Here is an 18,915-nt window from a genome sequence, read left to right as displayed (position 1 = left end):
ATGTACCTCTGTTTCCAGTTCCATGCTGACTTCACAATGAGGCAGTCTTCTGGCTCCTCTATTCAGCAGTACTTGAGCAGCCTATTTCCAATTCAAAGAAATTCTTCCATTGAGTCTAGAGTCATGGAAGATCATCCTCACTAGAGTCATGGAAGGTCAACTTCACTAGAGTCATGGAAGGACTCCCTCACTTTTGACCTACTTGCTGTTTCATCCTAAGATAATATTTGTAAATTGCTTGGCATAGTGACTAGTGTATAGTTCATGCTATATAAATGCTTTTCTCTGTCATTGTTCAGTAGTTTCAGATGTGTTTGCCTCTTCATGACCCCATTTGGGGTTTTATTGGCAAAGACACTGAGCAGTCTGCCCTTTCCTTCTCCAGATCATTTTACGGATGAAGAGACTGAGCAAATAGAGTTAAACGACTTTTTCCACAGTCATAATCTAGTAAGTGTCTGAGGCCAGATTAAAACTCAGATCTTCTTGACTGCAGGCAGCACTCTATCCACTGCACCACCTAGCTCCCCTGCTTATTCTTTCCCCCTTCTTTTTGCCCCTCTCCCCTCCTCCTCTTCTCTGCCGGACTAGTGTACTTAGGAGATTGACTTTCATTAGGGTGGGTGAAACACACTCAAGAGCATTGAGAATAGATTACTTATGCATCCCTTTGTTGGCAACATGGAAGCTTGAGTCTCTCACCTACCCTTCACTTAGTCTCAACAAGATTTTATATGCCCAACAACTTTAAATATAAAAGACTTCACATAGATGGGAAAAGGCTGACAGAGAATACTGATGAGTTGTAATGCTCCTAGGAACATCAGTTGCCATTTGGCTTTTACTCCTTGCAGGGGCATTCTCTTGGCTTTCTGACCAGTTGATAGAAGGTGGATGGGAATAGCTTTTACCCATTTTAAAAGTATGCCCTTTTAATGCTTAATTATTTAAGATGGATTAAATGGGAATGCTTGTAAAATATCAAACCTATTGTACTTGCCAAATTAAGGACTGCAATTACTAGGTTATTTAAATTACCTTGAAGTAGGGCTGTTTCAAGAAATGCCATCAGAAGGGATGGGTATCTCCCCCCAGCATGAGTGCTTATACAGGCTCATTGGCCCTGATCCAACATTTGCTTGCAGCTACAAGAACCCATCCTTCCAATGCCAATATTCTCCTGATGATGCTATATGACTTGTAATATCCAGTATGATATAAAACATAATGTATAGGATATAGAACAACAATATTGCAATATTAAAAGGACCAAAATTACAGGAAACCCAAAGGAGACTGGGAATTTACTGAGTGAGTTTAAATAGTGACAAATATAATGGATGATCTTTTGTTAATAAGAAGTAGAATAATATATATTATTATTAACATATATGACCAAGAATGGAAATGGATGGGTCACATAGCAAGAAGGGGAATAAATAAATGCATAAGTTGAGGTACACTGGTACCCCTGAAATACTAAAGGAACAAGAATGAGTCCAACACCATGTCCAAATTTGGTTATCACTATGTGAAATTCATTAGCTAAATCCTCTATGAATATATGGAAGTATCAAAGTCAAGTGTTAATCAAGTTCAGATCCACTTTTTTGAGGTATTATATATTCCTGAATCTGATTGAAATAAAATGCCTGCCAGGTGAATAAGTCATTTGGGGCAGCCAACTTTTTTTAGCAATAAACATACTATTTATTAATAAAAATCCATATTATGGGATGTGCTGTTAGAGAAATCAGAAATCTGTAATACACAGATTAGCAATGAAAATACAAAAATCACAAGAGATTCAAGAAATCAGGATGACAGTACCACAAATGGATTCAGAAATATGTTCAGAAACACATTAGTTGTTTCAGACTTAGGCCTGAGAATCATAGAGCTAGCAGGGACTTTTGAGTTCATTTCATCCAACCCCTTCATTTTCTCATTTATGCTTAAGGCACTAGTTATTATTACTAAGCCTTATGCAATAAACAGTGTTCTAAAAACCATAATATACCCGCAGGAGGGCCTAACTTAGGTGGGGCCTCGTTGGTAATAACAACCAGTCCCTGGCACTAAATGGGTGGGGGGAGAGGAGGTCAAGTTGTTTTTCTCTTGATGATTTTAGTCTGGGTTTGCATGAGGCAAGTATTTCTATTCACTCTAGAGAAAAAAATAAACTGGAAGGAAAAATTCTATTTTCAAATGGTAATTAGGTTGAGCTTTGCTGAGTCCTGTTATCCTGGGGAGAAGACCATTTAAAGAAGGCTCTGCATTGAAAAATGGTCGGTCCAGGGTGTTTGAGATAATCAATAGCATGACTTCTATAACTGGTTATTAGGATTCAGCTGTTAATATTACCGAAAAATTGAAACAGAAAAATATGGTCAATTCAATGAACAACTGCATGTTGCTATATTCTTATAAGAAAAATAATAATGTATGTCTCTGTGTGTGGTTTTTTTCTCAGAATAGAGAATTTCCCTTCATCCTCGGGGAACAACTTCGGTGTCTATTTGTGCATATGGTTTGTGGGAATTTGATATCAACAGTGAAGTTAAAGGAAATTATAATAAAAATCATTTACAAAAATATCACTTTCTTTAAACTAAGCTTGAGATAAGCTGGAGCGTAAACAAGATATTCTTCATACAGCTCTATTGCCACTTGGTTATTTCTTAACCAAACTTTCAAATTAGATTAAAGAACAAATCCGCTTTTAGAATTGCCCAACTTCCAGTCTTATTTACTCTTGAGTAAAGGAAGTAGCGGTGCCATGAATAGCCAGATGATATTGCAGGGGGAAGACTGAGTGCTCAATTCAGAGTTAGCAGATTGAGATTTAGACCTCAGCTTTGCCATTTACTCTCTGGGTGATCACGGGCATGCCACCTAACCCTCTAGGGCCTCATTTTCCACAACTGTAAACTTCCATATGCTTAAAGCAGAGATTCTTAAACTACTATTTTACCAAAGACTTCCCTTCATTAAATTTCATCTAAATTCATTTTATCTAGTGGAAATGTTTAGAATATATCTACTGACAAGGGGTACAGGTATGAGTTGAACACGCTATGAGACACGTAAAAGAGGGGGTGAGGGGTGATGCTTTTCCTTGGACCAAACTCTCAAAACTTAAAATGCAAAATAAGTAAGTAAATAAATATTTTCCAAGGTTACGTATATAACCAATTTGTTGACATTTAATTTTAATCTGGGCAATCCTAACAAAGAGTTTTAACTTGATTTTCTTAAGCTGTTTGCCTGCTGTGGTTTGTGATGGAAAGATAACCAATAGCTGATATATAGACTAAGAGTGCCTGTAAGAAGAGTCCCCATGTGGACATCAAACAACAGAAGACAGGATGTCACTGAACAGTACATGGGCTATCTGGTCTAGCTAACTGCTACCACCTTAGAGCAGTGAGCCATCCTATGTAAAGATCTATGTCTTGTAATGAAAATGTAATAATAAAAGCACAAATCACTCTTGAGCTTCTCTCCTGCCAAGGAACATCATCAAGGAACATGTTACTACCTGACAGCAGATTTCAGCACTGTATGGACTGAAAATAGGGAAATGCTAAATTAGTTCAAAACTCAACACCTTCCACCCACTCAGGCATCTCCTAACTTGTGGCTAAATTGTCCTTTTTAATATTCAGATTGCTCAAGCCCTGATAGCCATCAGGATTATGTTTCTTTTTCATATGGCAAGTAGAAATTTGTAGGGTATGTTTGTTTAATAAGAAATGTGTTTTTCTCATGTAGCTCCTTTAAAAATATATTTTATTACATTCCTTCCTCTGTACTTTTTTTACTTTATTACATCCGCTAGTGAAGACAGTTTTTATCTCAATCAGGACTTGCTTCTAATTTTTATGATATTTTTTCTAGGCATTGCATGATATTGTAATGCTAGCCCAGTTCTTTGCTAACAGTAGACACTTAAAAAACAAACGAAAAATCCAAAACTTGTTTTATTTTATTGAATACAAATTCAATACAAATTATAGGTAAGCATTAAGAACAAGAAAGAAGAATGTTTCTGTACATTTTTACCTGGAAGCATTCACCCACTTCATAGTCCCACTTAATAGTATCAAGTTAAAAATGAGGCTAAAATCTTTAAGTGTCAGCGAATACAAAGTAGCGGGTCAGAAGGGTCTGGGCCTGGAAATCATGTTGGAAAATGTCGTATATAAACATATCTCTCTATCTATCTATCTAGTCACACACTTTGGATCTGACTATATGTATTATATAGCATATATAATATGTTGTAGTATATGATATATAGGCTGTATAAACAATATAGTGTATATAGTATAAGTATAAATGTGTGTGTATATATATATATACATATATATATGTGTGTGTGTGTGTGTGTGTGTGTGTGTGTGTGTGTATGTGTACATACACATGTGTGGAGAGAGTGAGAAAGTTAGAGCCACAGTATATCACAATTCTTTCCAACTGGAAGAAAAAGAAAAGAAGCCTCCAATACCTCAATAATTTGTCAGGGCCCTGTTATGTAGTACTGTAGAATCTCCCCCTCCCACATCCAAAACAGACCTTTGCCTAGGGGAAAAATCATTTCTCATATATTACATGCACACATACATGCACACACATGCACACTTATGTGTCTATATATATCTTATTTGTCATATGATATGTGTGATATACTATAACTGTCATATGTAACTGTATATTATACATACATACATACATACATATTTCCTGAGTGGATAAAGATTGATGAAGTTCATGCACATACTTTGTTGGATGAGTTAGTCAATTAATCAATTAATTTATCAGTATGTATTTATTAAGCACTAACTATGTGCTAGGCACACGGCATACTAATACAAAAACAACCTCTACTCCCAAGGAGTTTATCTTCTAATGTGGAACTCTCTCATTCTCCCTCCTTCCCTCTCTCTGTCCTTCTTCCCCTCCCTCTCCCTCTCCCCTCCCGTCTCTCTCTCTCTCTCTCTCTCTCTCTCTCTCTCTCTCTCTCTCTCTCTCTCTCCCTCTCTCTCCCTGTCTCTCTCTCTCTCTTTGCTTCACCCCCTCTCTCCCTCCTCCCTCTCTATTGCTCTCTCTCTCTACACACACACACACACACACACACACACACATGCACACGCACACACACAAACGTACATATACATGCATAAACACACACATACATGCTACAATGTAAAAATGGAAGCCAAGTTCAGAATTTTATGGAACACAGATAAAGCTTCAGACTAATTTGATTTAACTACTACCTAGAATATAATTTATCTGTTAAGGATAACTGTCACTACAGTTACTGATATTTGCAGCACATATTTCCTAAGGTATATTTGTATTTAAAGTTTTATCCTTAACAGATAAAAAATCTAGTACTGTATAAAAGAAGATGCAGTAATCTCAGATCAGGCACCAGAAACTCCAAAATAGAGATAATCAGATACTTTGTTTGTCCAACAAACATTTATTAATCACTACTGTGTTTAAGGTATCATGCTAGATAATTATGGTACAAAGACAAAAATAATCCCTGTCCTCGTGTAGCTTACATTCTATTAGGAGATGCACTACATATTCAAATAAGTAGACAAAATAATTTGAGGAAGGAAACAGTATTTATGGGAGGTAGCAAAGAAGGCTTCAGGGAGAGCATGACACCTGAACTGATCCTTGAAGAAAAATAAAGATTCTGACAAGCAGAGTTGAAGAGGGGTTATATTCTAGGTATAAAAATGACAGAGGAAATAGAAGGTCGAATTGACAGAACAATAATAGTTCAATATAGAGTAAAAAATACACTCAGTAATTAAGGGGGGGGTGATGTGAGATGAGACTCGAAAGTATAAAGGCCTTCAGGTATAGGTTGAGAGGTTTCTAAACTGTCCTGCCCTACTTCAACACTTCAATATGACTGTAGAACAGAAAGGATCTTGAGTTCTCCCAGAGTCACCACTGGCCTTTCTGGATCAGTTTTGAGAAACGTGAACCATGGTCTTCAGCTGAAGAGCTCTTGGAATCACATGTCGTATCTGTAACTTGATTCATACAGATCAGTCTCTTCCTCGACATATGTGAGAAGGTTAGGAAGGGGAATACATTTCTCTATTGCTGCTAAACTCAGATATTATCATTTTCATGTCTTTTGCCTCTACCCACTGGTAACTTCTTATCCATTTTTGAAATCAGCTGCTGCTAACAAATCACTGTGATTTTATATTAGCACTAGAAAAACAAAGACAATTTACTTAACAGAGCAAACATTATGAGATCAAGGAGATTGCATTTGGACCAGACACTATGGCACAAGCAAACTACCTTATCTTCTTCCAACCAGGAAGGATTGAATGCTTTAAATCTCATCTCCCTTGGTGCATCATGGGCTTGGCCCTGGCTCTAAGTTCAATGTAGAGAAGGAGTTCTTAACTTAGGATCAATAAATTTGTATCTTACACTATTTTGATAACTGTATTTCAACATAATTTTTGCTAATCTTATGTATTATATTTTATGCATTCAAAATCAAGTCTTTCCCTACTCTAGTCCATCCTTCCATTCAGCTGTGATTATTCCAATACTACCTCTCTAATTAATAAAACCTAGTGGTTCCCTATTATCTCTGTTTAACATTCATAACCTGGCCCTTTTCTACCTTTTCAATCTTCTTATAGCTTACTCCCCTTTACATACTCTTCAGTCCAGTGACACTGCCCACCATGCTGTTTTTGCTTGAACATGGCACACCATCTCCTGACTCCATGCATCTTCGCTGGCATGCCTGGAATTTTTGCCCTTCTCATTTCTGCCTCCTGGCTACCCTAGCTTCCTTCAGGTCCAAGCCAAAACCCCACCTTCTACAAAAAGTCTTTCCCAGTCTTCCTTGATGTTAGTGACTTCCCTCTATGGTTATCTCTAATTTATCCTGTCTCTATCTTGTCTATACATGGTTATATGTTATCCCACTTCTTCCATTAGATTTTGAGCTCCTTGATGGAAGGGACTGTTTTGCCTTTCTTTCTATTCCCAGAAGTAATTACAGTACCTAGCACAGAGAATGTGCTTAATAAATGCTCGATGATTTGACTTGGGGTGCACAGATTTCACCAGACCTCCAAAGACCTCAATGAAACAAACTAAATTAAGAAGCCCTGATCTAGAGAAACAGGAAATATTTTGAGAGTAACTTCCGCATCATCATAGGAACAGTGAACAAGTCTTATGATCAGAAAGCCATGTCTGCTTAAGGATCCACTTGGTTCACACAAGCTGCTCACACAAGGATTGGTCAGAGAGACACAATAGGAGTGATGACAGCTCCTGACACCAAAGAAGTATGGCTACCTATGTCAGTGCCCACTATCTGACCTTGGTAGGAAAGAAGAGAAAATACTAACGTCTCCAAAGCACTTTGACAGATCATGGTATGTAGGTGAAACCTTGCTAGTCTTTGCTTTTTTTTTCTTTCTCCTTACAGTATTTCTTTCCCCCAAAGTCCTACTGTTACGTGCTTATCTAGTCAGACTTTAAGCATTTTGATTATAAAGTATGTCAAGAAGAAAAGGCATGTGATACTACATTGAAATATTTAGCACTGTCTGTCTCCTACTAAAGCAATCATGGGGAAACTCACCCTGGAAGCTTCACTGCTGCAACCAAACTGGTGCACGATTTACACATGATTCTATGTTTGCTCCCATTTTTACCAATTTTTCACTGAAATTCTGCTTAGATGGGGCAGCTAGGTGACACAATGGATGGGACATTGACCCTGGAGTCAGGAGGACCTGAGTTCAAATCTAGGGGCAGACACTTGACAACTAGTTGAGTGACTCTGGGCAAGTCACTTAACCCTGATTGCCTCACCAAAATAAAACAAAAAAACCAGAAGAAACTCTGCTCAGATGCCACATCTCAGGGGTAATCCTGTGCTCTCAAAAACTAGACCAACAGAGTTAAAGCTCTGGCAGGTCCTATCAAGGTGGAAAAGTCTTTTGATAGGGCTGGTGATAGACTGAATGCCCATGGTCCTAGGATTAAATAAAATTATAGGAGCTTACCAGGTTGGCAAGAGGATGATGATTTTTTTTCCAGCCATGGAAACTTTCAAAGACTAGTCCACCAGTCAATAAACATGTATGAAGCACCTACTATGGGCTAGGCTTTATGCTAAGTGCTGGGGATATAGGAAAAAGGCAAAAAGACAGTCCCTGCTGTCAAGGAGCTCATTACCTATTGCACGAGAAAAAAAAGCCAACATATGTATGATAAGATCTATGTAAGTTTATAAAACACCAACTAGATTACAGAAGGGACCCAAGCTACCTTGGTAGAGGGAGAAGTCAAACTGACCAAATTATAGATCCATGATGATGATGAGGATGATGGCATGGGTCCTTTGATCCTTATAACAACCTGGTGAAGTAGATGCTATTATTGTCCTTATTTTAGAGATGCAGAAATTGAGTCTAAGAGGGTTAAGGGATTTTCCAGGGTACCACGGCAAGCAGGGGTCTGAGGCAGTTTATATATTCCTGACTTCAGTTCTACAAGGCTTGATTGCCTTTATCCAAACTCTCCAGGGGTCCTGCCATGTTTCTCCTTAAAGTATCTTGCATCTTATTTCTTTCCTCTCCTTTACCATGGCCATTACTCTAGTTCAAGATTTTGTCACTTCAGCCCCTCACACTAGGACAGATGTTCTTAACCTTTTGTCCATGGTTCAGGTTCATGGATAGGATTCAAGGACTTGTGAACTTGGATTGGGGACAATTGCATATTTATTTTCACTAACCTTTAACTGAATTTTAGCAATTATTTCAATTTTGAATGTAGGTAACAAATAGGTTCCATGGGCTTCATCAGAAAGTCAGAAGGATCCACAACACAAAAAGTGTTAGGAACACCAGTAATTGGATGGCTGCAGGTGCCTTTATCTTGGTCTTTGAAATTTGAGACTCCCCAGAAGCATCTGGTTCAATCTATACCTGGACAGAAATCCCATCTACAACATCTATTACGAGTGACAAACTATCCTTTGCTTAAAGGATTTGGGTGAGGGGGAACTCACTGCCTTCTGACATTGGCCATTCCATTTGCAGACAGCTCTAATTGCTAGAAAGATTTTCCTTATGCAGAACTAAAATCTTTCCCTTTGCAACTTCCATCCATTAATCCTTGGCCCTCTGAGGCCAAGTAGAACAAGTGTAATCCCCTCCAATCCTTCTTTCCTGAAGCCACTAGGCTAATCATTCTAAAATGCCATTTGCATCATATCAGGCTTCTGCTTGAGAACCCACAAGCTGTTACCTATCTCCTCTGCCTGGCATTCAAGCCCCTTGATACTCTGGCACCAGCCCAACTCTTTAGCCTTGTTTGCTGGAGGCTGGAAAAACACGTTATTCTTTCTCTCCTCTGCCATATACACCAAGATGATCAGTTCTACCTCCTTGCCTTTTCTGAGGCTGCTGGCCCACAATTGCTCTTTCACTCTGAGATGCCACACCTTGTCTCATCAGTCTTTCACATCTTTCATTGCTCAAATCCAACCTTGGATGTGATGATTTTTTTATTACTCTGTTGGGCATTCATTCCTTAAATGTCTTCTGCATGTACATCTTACTTAGTAATAATAATTATAATAATAATTATTAATTAACATAATTATTTAAAACAACACTAATTGATTAAATAATTATTATTTAAACCAATAATTATTGTTAATTAAAATAATAATTAATTAAAGCAATTCTCATTTAAGCCAACAATTAATGAAAATACTTATATAAACCAATAGTTGTTAGTAATTAAAATAATTAATAATAATAACATTTATATAGCATTTTAAGGTTTGCAAAGTACTTTGCATATATTATCTCACTTGACCTTTCCAACAGCCCTGCAGGCACTATCACTATATTCATTTTACAGATAAGCAAACTAAAGTTGACAAAGGTTGTGCGATTTGTCCACAGTTATACAGTTAGTAAGGATCTGTTACAGCATTTAACAAAGGTCTTCTAGAGTCCAGGTCCTGATCTCCATCAACTACATTACCCAATGCTCATATAAATTATAATATCGATACCTTAGTTTACTTTCTAGCTAAATTCTCAGCTTCTTGTAGGGAAGAGATCTTATATTCCTTCTTTCCCATAGGGCCTTATAGGTGCTGAATAATCTGAGTTAATGAATTGATAGATGAATCCTTCACAGTTAAACATGGAACAGCCACATTTAGCCCAGGAATAATGACTGAAAGTGGACTATTCTGGGAAATAGGAACTGTCTACATGTAAGTAAATATGCGTGTTAGCAGTTGCCTTTTAATCTCGTTGTGAACAATAAGGATAGGGACTAGATCTTTGATTTTACTGGTATAATGAATTCCCTAATAAAGAAACTTACTCCACCAATGCAGATTGTCACCTTTCCTACAATTTAGACATTTGTCTAAAGCACTGAGAGGTTTATTGACTGATTTGCTTAACCCTCTATGCCTCAGTTCCCTCATCTATAAAATGGTTTAGACAATAATAACCTTCGAAGTCTCTTCCAGTTCTAAATCTTTTCTTGTTTGGTTGTTTTTCAGCCCTATACAACTCTTTGTGACTTCATCTGGGGTTTTCTTGGCAGAGATGCTGAAATGATTTGGCATTTCCTTCTCCAGCTCATTTTACAGATAAGGAAACTGAGGCAAACATGGTTAAGTGACTTGCCCAGGGTCACATAGGTAATAAATGTCTCAGGTCAGATTTGAACTAAGGTCTTCCTGATCCCAGGCTTGACACTCTATACACAGCACTACCTATCCGCTCTTAAAAAAACCTTTAAATCTAAAATTTTATTATTCCTGCGTCACATAATCAATATATTTCATAGATAGGACTTGGGACCAGATTTTCTTTATTCTAAGGTGACCTCTTTATTCAAGATTACCTAATGCTTTTCTGTGAAATATATTCATTTATGGCATCAATGATAGCCATTAACATTTCTATAGGAATGCACTTCCATATTGGTCGTTGTCTGGTTTTATCCTCAAAGAAATTATGCATAATGGACAAGGGATGAGTTCTGGGTCCTGAAGAAACTGAGGCCCAGAAAAAATTCAGTGAGCTGTTTAGGTCGTTTTGACCTTAAACATGGAAGAACTGGGTCTAGAACCCAAGTTTATGACTCCCAAACCAGCCTTTCTTTCCTTTAGGCCACACTGTAACTTCCTAAGTATTGTTATTTGGGAGTCACTCTGGGAGAGTTGATATGAGGAAATGGAGGATGAGTCACAAAAATGCAGTGTATTTAAATACTCTATCTCAACTAACAGGCAGCAAAAGCTGGTATGCAATGCATCAAATTGTCTGCAAGTTTAAATAAACCACTAATTTTAGTTCAGAATAGAAATGCAATCATGACTTTAACTAAAGAATTAGTTTTTTACAGAATTTTAGGATAAAAACTTTTTTTGGCCAATCTCTCTCATTTTACAGATGATAAAGTCAATCAAGAAAGCATGTGTTGGCTTGCCAGTGTTACATGACTAATGGGTGGCAGTGTGGTGACATCCAATCCAGTGTACTTTCCACTAGCTACCTCCTATTTGTTGATACTTGTCCTCTGTTGGCAGAAATTAATCTAAAGTGTTTTTGGGGTAACAGAGGTAATTCTCAAGAGAGTATTGTATTCACCAGTCATGTTGGCAAACCAGGCCTACAGACCATTCTGGTTCTCTTGAGTCAATTAAGGAATTGGCAAATATTTATCAAATACCTACCATGTGTTGTAAGGGGCAGAGAAGGAACAAGCACTAATTAATGAACTACTATGTGCCAGGACTGTGCATATCTTTGATAAGGAACTATTTCTGTGGCACAAGTGTAGAAGAAAGTTCACTGCTTAGATGTCATTGTTTTTCCACTATATTAGCAAGTTAGAAAAATTATCCAGGTGACACAGTGCATAGAACACTGGGCCTGGAGACAGGAAGACCTGAGTTCAAATCCAACCTCAGTCACTTGTGTTTGACCCTGGTAAAGTCACTTAAACTTCTACCTGCCTCGTGTTCCTTAAAGGAGATAATAGTAGATCTGCCTCGTAGGGTTTTTATGAAGATCAAATGAGACAATATTTGTAAAGCACTTAGTACAGTGCCTGGCACATAGTAGGTGCCATATAAATGTATTATTTGCATGTGTGTATATATATATATTTATATATATATATACACACATATGTATATGTATATGTGTGTATGCATGCGTATATATATATATATGCATGTGTGTATAGCTATGATCTGTCTATCTATCTATCTATCTATCTATCTATCCTAGTTTCTCTTTCTGGATCTCAGTTTCCTCATTCTTAAAATGATGACATTAAGATTAGATGATCTTTAAGGTACCTTTTAAGTCTAAGGAGCTGTCTTTATGACTTTGAACAGAAAAGAGCAATTTAAATTGAATAAAGGTGCTCAAAAAATGAAGGTTGAAGGAAGGACCCAATAGTGTGATGAGGGGGAGATTTGTTGTTTTTAAGGTCATTTATGTCTCCAGGATGGGTGCTCTCTCCAGGTCTTAGTATGTAATGTTTAGAAAGAGCTGTGCTCCACCAAAATTAATCACTTATTGACCAACCTTTTTGTTTTCACACCACATTAAGATTAGTTGGAGGGACTGGGAAGATTTAACCTGCAGAAGAGAAAAAAAAAATTAGAACACCCTGACCATTTTCAATGAAGGAAGAAATGCAGGAAGAAAAGAAAGAAAGAGGGAAGGAAGGAAGGAAGAAAGGGAGGAAGGAAGAAAGGAAGGAAGGAAGGAAGGAAGGAAGGAAGAAAAGAAGGAAGAAATTAAAAATGTAATGAGGGAGGAAGGAAGGAAAGGAGGAATGAAGGAGGGAGGCAGAAAGCAAGCAAGCAACCAACCAAGGTATGGTGGGAGGGAGAAGCATTTATTAAGCACTTAACTATGTTTCAATCCTTGTGCCTTATTGATTGATTAACTGAATCTAAGGACTATCTAAGGACTGTTTTTGAACTTATCCAGCTAGGTGAAGGAGCTTCTAGATGGATCTTCTGTTGACCTAAACTTTGAGAACCTCCATACCATATTGAGGTAATAGAATAGAGCTGCAGGAGTTGATCTATCTGGGGAGTGGGGTGTGGATGGGAATAAGCATTTCTACAGCATCTACTACATGTCAGGCACTGTACTATTTTAGAAATGTCCTATTAAAGCCTTATAATAACCCTTTCTATTATCTTAACCAGTCTGATAGGTGTGAGGTGGTCCCTCAGAGTTGTTTTAATTTGTATTTCTCTAATCAATAATGATTTAGAGCATTTTTTCATATAGATATATGCTATGTATTACAGATAGCTTTGATTTCCTCTTCAGAAAACTGCCTGTTCATATCCTTTGACCATTTTTCAATTGGGGAATGACTCCTATTCTTATAAATTGGAATCAGTTCTCTATGTATTTGAGAAAAGAGGCCTTTATTGGAAACAGTTACTATAACTCCCTGACCCTCGCCCAAGTTTTCTGTTTTCTTTCTAATCTTGGCAGCTTTGGTTTTGTTTGTGCAAAACCTTTTTAGTTTCATATGATAAAAATTATTAATTTTACACCTTTTAATGGTTTCTATCTATTTTTGGCCATATTTTATTCCTTTGTCCATAGATCTGACAGGTAAAATTTTTCATTATGATATCACCTATTATGTTTAAATCATGTACCTATTTTGACCTTATCTCAGTATGTGGTCAAGATACTGATCTTGTCGACATGAGAGTTTGGTTAAAGGAGGTAAACAAGCTAGATAATAAGTAAATTCATGATGTTTATTCCCTTAAAGCTATCAGAGCTAGCTTACTTGTATGTACAAGGAGCCAGAGCTTAAGTTCTGGCTGTCTGAAGCAAAGAATGAGAAGGTTTAAATACATTTTTTTGTCCCAACTCAGCATGTCTGTGATCTCCATATCATAAGAAAGGAAATTCTTAGTTGAACAAGACAATTGACAAGATAGTGTCACTTAGAGTTTATGATCCCAAGATGTAAATGTATCTAGAATATCAAGATAAGAGAAATCTCACTGTTCTGGTTGCAGACATCCTGTCACCAACAGGAAAGATACCCCTTGTCAATCTTATCTGGTCTTTGAAGTTGCGGACACAGTAAGGGGCATATTTCGAATAGAGCAAAAGCAGTCTGGATGCTTTGGATATTATTGGGGTTCAAATAATCTGAAAGGATTGTCAGTCTATACTTTGTTTCTGCCAGTGTGATTTCTAGTATTCCCAGCAATTCTGTCAGATAATGAGTCTTTATCTCCCCCCCACCACAAACGAATATTTGGGTTTATCAAACACTAGATTTCTATGGTCATTTACTATTACATAATCTATTCCAGCACTTCTTAAACTGTGGGTCACAACCCTGTTTGGCAACAGTAAAAGGTTTCTGAAAGCCCAATGACCAAAAATTAATTAAAAATCAAAGTGTAATGAATCTGAGGTGTCTCTGGCAGTGCTTGCCCCAGTGGCCCCATGCCACTTAACTGCAGCCTTGATTCTGAATACAAAGCATTTGCACTTTGCACGGCATGTGCCCTCAGGCCATGAAACACCAACGAATGTTGCCCACCAGGTAGGTGAATTGAAAAAAGTTTAAAGAAGTTTAAGAAGCCCTGATCTGTTCCATTAATCTATTTCTTAGCCAGTAGCAGATTGTTTTGATGATTACCACTTTGTAATACAGTTTGGGATCTGGTACTGTTAAGCCACTTTCCTTCAATTATTTTTTTTCATTGATCCCCTTGATAACCTTGACCTTTTGTTCTTCCAGATGAATTTATTTATTTATTTAATATTTTTACTTTTCAGCATTGATTTTCACAAGAGTTTGAATTACAAATTTTCTTCCCATTTCTACCCTCCCCCTACTCCAAGATGGCATATATTCTGATTGCCCCGTTCCCCAGTCAGACCTCCCTTCTGTCACCCCACTCCCCTCCAATGCCTTTTCCTTTACTTTTGTGTAGCGCAAAATAGATTTCTATGCCCCATTCCCTGTATACCTCATTTCCCAGTTGCACGCAAAAACAACTTTTTTTTTGAACATGTGCTTTTAAAACTTTGAGTTCCAAATTCTCTCCCCTCTTTCCTCCCCACCCACCCTCCTTAGGAAGGCAAGCAATTCAACATAGGCCACACATGTATCATTATGCAAAACACTTCCACAATACTCATGTTGTGAAAGACTAAGTATATTTTGCTCCCTCCTATCCTGCCCCCTTTATTCAATTTTCTCCCTTGACCCTGTCCCTTTTCAAAAGTGTTTGTTTTTGATAACCTTCTCCCCCATCTGCCCTCCCTTCTATCATCCCTCCTTTTCTATCCCCTTCCCCCTTCTTTCCTGTGGGGTAAGATACCCAATTGAGGGTATATGTTATTCCCTCCCCAAGCCAAATCTGATAAGAGCAAGATTTACTCATTCCCCTCACCTGCCCCCTCTTCCCTTCCTACAGAACTGCTTTTTTCTTGCCACTTTTATGTGAGATACTTTACCCCATTCTATCTCTCCCTTTCTCTCTCTCTCAATATATTCCTCTCTCATCCCTTAATTTGGTTTTATTTTTTTAGATATCATCCCTTCATATTCAATTCACCCTGTGCCCTGTGTCTATATGTGTGTGTGTGTGTGTGTATGTGTGTGTATGTGTGTGTGTGTATTCCTTTCAGCTGCCCTAATACTGAAGTCTCATGAATTACACCCATCATCTTTCCATGTAAGAATGTAAACAAAATAGTTCAACTTTAGTAAGTCTCTTATGATTTCTCTTTCTTGTTTACCTTTTCATGCTTCTCTTGATTCTTGTGTTTGAAAGTCAAATTTTCTATTCAGTTCTGGTCTTTTCACTGAGAAAGCTTCAAAGTCCTCTATGTTATTGAAAATCCATATTTTGCCTTGGAGCATGATACTCAGTTTTGCTGAGTAGGTGATTCGTGGTTTCAGTCCTAGCTCCATTGAACTCTATAATATCATATTCCAAGTCCTTCGATCCCTTAATGTAGAAGCTGCTAGATCTTGTGTTATCCTGATTGTTTCTATCCAAATTGTTTCTTTCTGGCTGCTTGCAGTATTTTCTCCTTGATCTGGGAGCTCTGGAATTTGGCAACAATATTCCTAGGAGTTTTCTTTTTGGGATCTTTTTCAGGAGATGATTGGTGGATTCTTTCAATTTCTATTTTACCCTCTGGCTCTAGAATATCAGGGAAGTTCTCCTTGATAATGTGTGGGTCAGGAGACCACTTCAAGTAAAAAAAAAAGAGGTTTCTCAAGTTAGGAAAAACAGGAGCTTTATTTGATCAAGTCTCACGAGAGTTGGGCATCTCTCTCACTACCAGGGTGGACTAGCAGTGATGAGGGACGTAAGAGGGGTGGGGGAAGGCAAGCAGGGAGATATATACCCTTGTACAAACAATTCTAAGAAATCCCACCCCCAGAGGCTGGACCCCCATGCCCATTGGTGGGAGACAAGTGGCTGCACAATCTAACTAGGAATAAAGCTACAGAATTATCTTACAGGGGGAAATAGGTGAGGGTAGGGGGAGAGGGGAATACCATCTGATTTCCCCGAAATCATATGATTTACAGGAAAACAAAACTTAGGCCTGGTGAGGTTCACATCCTAACTAAATTTTTAAGTACTCTCTCTATTTTGAATATTGCCTTGCCTGAATTATTCATAGGGAAGCTTTCGCAATCTTGTATTCCACTCACACCTGAGGTGACATCTATAAATCTAAAGAAGGAGGGGGAGAAAGACATTCCTAAAGGCTAAATAATCAGATTCCCACAGACTCAAATTTATCCCATTTCCCTTTTCTTTTTTTTGATCATGGCTTTCAGGTAGTCCAATAATTTTTAAATTATCTCTCCTGGATCTATTTTCCAGGTCAGTGGTTTTTCCAATGAGATATTTCACATTGTCTTCCATTTTTTCCTTCCTTTTATAATATCTTGATTTCTCATAAAGTCACTAACTTCCACTTGCTCCCATCTAATTTTTAAGGTAGCATTTTCTTCAGTGGTCTTTTGGACCTCCTTTTCCATTTGGCTAATTCTGCCTTTCAAGGCATTCTTCTCCTCATTGGCTTTTTGGAGCTCTTTTGCCACTTCAGTTAGTCTATTTTTTAAGGTGTTGTTTTCTTCAGTATATTTTTCAGTACTTTTTGGATCTCCTTTAGCAAGTCATTGACTTGTTTTTCATGTTTTTCTTGCATCACTCTCATTTCTCTTCCCAATTTTTCCTCTACTTCTCTAAGTTGCTTTTCCAAATCCTTTTTGAGCTCTTCCTTGGCCTGAGAATAATTCATATTTTTTTTGGAGTCTTTTGATGTAGGCTCTTTGACTTTGTGGACTTCTTCTGGCTGTAAGTTTTGGTCTTCTTTGTCACCAAAGAAAGATTCCAAAGTCTGAGTCTGAATCTGAATCTGTTTTCACTGCCTGGCCACGTTCCCAGCCAACCACTTGGCTCTTGAGCTTTTTGTCGGGGTATGACTGCTTGTAGAGTAGAGAGTACTTTGTCCCAAGCTTGAGGGGCTGCACTGATGGTTTCAGAGCTACTTCTACATAGCAAACTCTGCCACACCAGTGCTCCTTCTCCCCCAAGAACCACCAACCAGGATTGTGGCCCTGATCCAGGCAGGGCAAAGCAGGCTTTGCACTCCAGCTCTAATCTGTCACTTAATTCCTCCCACTGGGTGGACATGGGGCTGGAAGCAACTGCAGCTGTAGCTCTGGAAGCAGCATCAGAGCTGCGCCAACTCCACTGCCCCCAGGGCAGTGTCTGACCTTGAACTCCTTTCACTCTGTCCCAGTAGTTTTTCCCACCAACCTTCTCTGTTCTCTTTGGTGTTTATGGGTTGAGAAGTCCCTTAAATACCACAGCTCAGTAATTCAGGGCGCTATGCCTGTTCTGCCTGGCTCCCAGTCTAGTTGGTCCTAGCATGGCCCTCGCTGGACTCTGCTCTGCTCTGTTCCCAGCTCTGTGTGACAGACCCTTTCCAGTGACCATCCAGGCTGTCCTGGGCTGGAGCCCTGCTTCCCTCTGCTATTTCATGGCTCCTGCAGCTCTAGAATTTGTTCAGACCCATTTTTTTATAGTTGTTTGGAGGGATCTGGGGGAGAGATTAAGCAAGTCCCTGCTTTCCAGCCACCATCTTGGCTCCGCCCCCCAGATGAATGTTTAATTACATTTTTGGCTCTATAAAGTAATTTTTAGTAGTTTGATATGGAACTAAGTAAATTAATATAGGTAGGATTGTCATTTTTATGATGTTGGCTCAACCTACCCATGAACAATTAGTAGTTCTCCAATTGTTTAGATCTGACTTTATTTGTATGAAAAACATTTTGTAGAGGAAGAGTTTCTTGAGCTGTCCAACTGAATTAGTCTGTGTCAAAGGTAGAATCTGAACCTAATCCTTCCTGACACAGGATAGCTTTCTGTCTGTTAAGCCATACTACCTTTGACAGATAGATATAGATTTATGCCTCTGCCTACAGCTGCAAATGATAGAAAGATAAATAGGTAGACAGAAATATATAGATATAGAACATTTATGTATAATATGTACATGTATGTGTGTACATATATATGTATGTGTGTATACACACACATACATATATAGTGGGTATAGATATACATAATATGGATAGGGATATAGATACAGAAAATAAATATAGACATATGTATACACATAGGTATAGCTATGGCATACAATGATATAAATATATAGATGTAGAATATATAGATGTAGATAGTGATAATAGAAATGTAGATAACAGGGGAAATAGGAAATTTAGATAATAGACATAATATAGGTA

The sequence above is a fragment of the Trichosurus vulpecula genome, chromosome 4 (genome assembly GCF_011100635.1).
Source record: "Trichosurus vulpecula isolate mTriVul1 chromosome 4, mTriVul1.pri, whole genome shotgun sequence".
Taxonomy (NCBI): Eukaryota; Metazoa; Chordata; class Mammalia; order Diprotodontia; family Phalangeridae; genus Trichosurus; species Trichosurus vulpecula.
The sequence above is the reverse complement of the archived record's forward strand: the minus strand, read 5'-3'. Positions refer to the sequence as shown.